Below are 3,135 nucleotides of genomic sequence, written 5' to 3' on the forward strand. Positions count from 1 at the left end.
TGTGCAAACCAATTATTGTATCAGCTGTTCAGATGGCTGTTCTCAGACGATTCTGCAGATGAAGACAGTTTGTGGAGGTCCTGACGACGTCTCATGGTAGTGAAATGAACAGTCAGTTCATGGGCAACAGATCTGGTGGACATGCCTGCAGTCAGCATACTAATGGCACGCTCCCCTAAAACTTGCAAGATCTGTGGCATTAAACTGCGTAGATGTCAGATGTGAAGTTAAAACAGGCTATGAGGGTATCTTCCTAATTTAATTAATTTGATATCAAAATGGATGCACACTACTGAAGCCATAAAAGTGTGATCACTCTGTTTGTACACTGAGTATAGGATGTGTCAAAGGCTTTGGCAGTAGTCATGAGGATTCATTGTTAGGAGCTCAGAGAAATGAAAAACACTAATGAATATCGCCATATTTTCATACAGAAATGTTTACTTAAGATCAGATAGATTATTTTGAAATCTTTATCTTCTGTGTGTGATGTAGCCATCAACATTTATGAACAAATGTTACCACTTTAAGCTTGTGCATTAAAGATTTGCTTGATAACCTGCTGTCTGGAGGTTGGTTTCACACTTCAGCCATAATGAAAAAGAATCAGTGCTTCAATCAAGTGATTTGTCATCAGTTCCCTAATTAAAACATCAGGTGTGATAGCCGGCCTCTTTGCTCAAACTCTGACCAACTCATTAAAAGTTGATGAACTAATTATATCCAAAAACTTAATATCGCAGCTTTCACTTTGCTGTAATTGCGTGAGCATGTACATAGAAAATGAATCAGTTACCAATCAATCCATCATTCACCTGACCTTGACTCCTCTCAATAGACTCTGTGAAGCTGATGAAGAAGCTATGCCCTCCTTCCAGTGTTTAGTATCTTAACTAAAACTGTCAAGTAAATACAGCTGAATAAAAGGCACAATAAGTTGAATTTTATACATCATTAATTTGTGACAATAATCTCAAAGACAAGTGCGATGGGTGACGATCTTTATTGATTTTACTTGTCAGTAAACTCCCGTAATCTTGCAGTGATGTCACAAATCATACCAAGCGACACATAGTATTAAACCCAAACACAAGAGGAAACGTCCCGCTTCAAAAGAGCAAATTTAAAATGTATCTCTTGTTGTTTATTCAGATGGACTGGACTGAAACATTCAGCAGTGAAACTGAAAAAATGAGAGATCGTGATCCATCAAAGAAAAGTGTCGGATTTTATTTTCCAATGTATTTTTCTTTTTGAGTTTCACATTATTAACATTTACTCAATGGATTTAATAATGAAAAATGTTAAGCTCTTTTTTGTTTGTCACCGTGTTCACTGCTGAATCACTCTTTTGTCCATTGCTTGTATATGCTGTGGAACTTACAGTTGACTATACTGTGTGGAAGCATATGTTCAGAATTATCCGAAACAACTTCATTACAAGTAGGGCTGCAACTAACCATTATTTTCATTGTCGACTAATCTGTCGATTATTTCTTGGATTAGTCGACTAATCATTTTATCAAGAAATGTGTTAAAATGTTGAAAACTGTTGGTCTGTCTCTCCCAAACCCCAAAATTATGTCATCTAATGTCGTGTTTCATACTCACGCCAAAGGGTTTTAGTTCACCCTCATGGGAGAGTGTGTAAAGCTGCCAATATTATTTATTTTTGGGTACTTTTATAGTACTTTTTTATGAAAAATGACTCAAACCGATTAGTCTACAACTAAAATAGTCACTGATTATTTTGATAGTCGATTAGTCATCGATTAGTCGACTAATCGTTGCAGCCCTTATTACAAGACATGCCCTTTGTGTGTGAAACAAAATTATATATATTGAAACATTAATCCTTGCTAGACTCTGTTTCCCTTCCAGAGATCATCTTCAGGCTGAAATGATCTTAGTCCATGGAGTTACAATGGATTAAAGACTGTCTCAGCTTTGAGATGCTTTTAGGAAATACAACCACTCTTAATAATATTTAATTATTTTTTAATTTCTATTAATATTTAATTAAGCCTGTTACAGTGTGGATTTTGAATAAGCTCAGAACAGGATCAAAGACAAGGCATGAGATCACTAGTTTTACCTGAGGAAACTCTGACAAATCTAATAACTGATGTGTCCTACAGAGGCTGTAGCAACTGTTTTAGTAATTTACTCATTGTTAAAAGATGCATAAAAGCCAAAGGATGGGTCACTTTTGCAACTGTTGCTGACCGACTAAACAATGAACAAACTTGTAATGAAAGACAGTTGGAATGCTGAGTGTTTGTGCTGAAGGAAGATCCTGAGGTCTGCAGGGAGCAGCTGCACAGCCAGGGAGCCGTTTGACCACAGCATCACTACAGGACATGGAAGAGAAAAGAGCCTCCGTCACTAAACTGTGACTTCCGCTTACTTTTCAGCTTTATTTTCCATTTTCTAACCGATGTTTTAAAACGGAAAATAAAGCTGAAAAGTAAGCGGAAGTAGATCATACAAAAAGAAGGCATCCCTTTACAGAGAAAATTTAAATGTATATTATAGTCTACACATATTAACTTTTCATAGAAGTCAATTTACTCGAATGAAACCCTTTTGTAATCACCAATATTTTGATTAGTAACTGTAACCGCATAGCAAGGCTAACGCTAGCTACACAGGCTAACAGAATTAACTTTTCCTCCTGCGCAAAGCGGGATAATCATCATATATGTCTCTCTTATATGCTTTATATTTACATAAACACTGAGGCTTCCCCATAAGTTGGCGCCTCTGGTAAAATAATAACAGGAATTTAAAGGGAATAACCGACGAAAGTCACCTACAGCATCGACAGGTTCTGTGCGTAGCCATGACCAGATAAGCCGTGATTTTTCTTCTTCTTCTTCTACGAGGTTTAATGGCGGCTGGCAAACAACATTATGGCGCATTACCGCCACCAGCTGGTGTGGTGTGGGAGCTAGAATGTCTATAAATAAATACATTTCTCGTATTAATTAATTTATTTTAAATAATGAAATAGTAATCAATAGGATTAATCCTCTGAGTTCTTCTGTAAAATGATTATTAGATCAAACTGTACTTTTATCTTTTTAAGGATTAGAATTTCTGGCGATATAATATGACATGCTTTATTATTTCATC

At 36.2% G+C, this 3,135-nt stretch overlaps 1 long non-coding RNA gene across 1 annotated transcript; it reads right to left on the reverse strand.

The window, feature by feature from the left end:
- Positions 1–1,981: 1,981 nt before the first annotated feature.
- LOC126390311 (uncharacterized) lies at positions 1,982–2,882 on the reverse strand. Its single transcript, XR_007569960.1, has 2 exons — positions 2,817–2,882; positions 1,982–2,351 (listed from the first exon to the last, which is right to left on the reverse strand). It is a non-coding gene; the product is annotated as an uncharacterized LOC126390311 (long non-coding RNA).
- Positions 2,883–3,135: the final 253 nt, after the last annotated feature.

The sequence above is a fragment of the Epinephelus moara genome, chromosome 5, assembly GCF_006386435.1.
Source record: "Epinephelus moara isolate mb chromosome 5, YSFRI_EMoa_1.0, whole genome shotgun sequence".
Taxonomy (NCBI): domain Eukaryota; kingdom Metazoa; phylum Chordata; class Actinopteri; order Perciformes; family Serranidae; genus Epinephelus; species Epinephelus moara.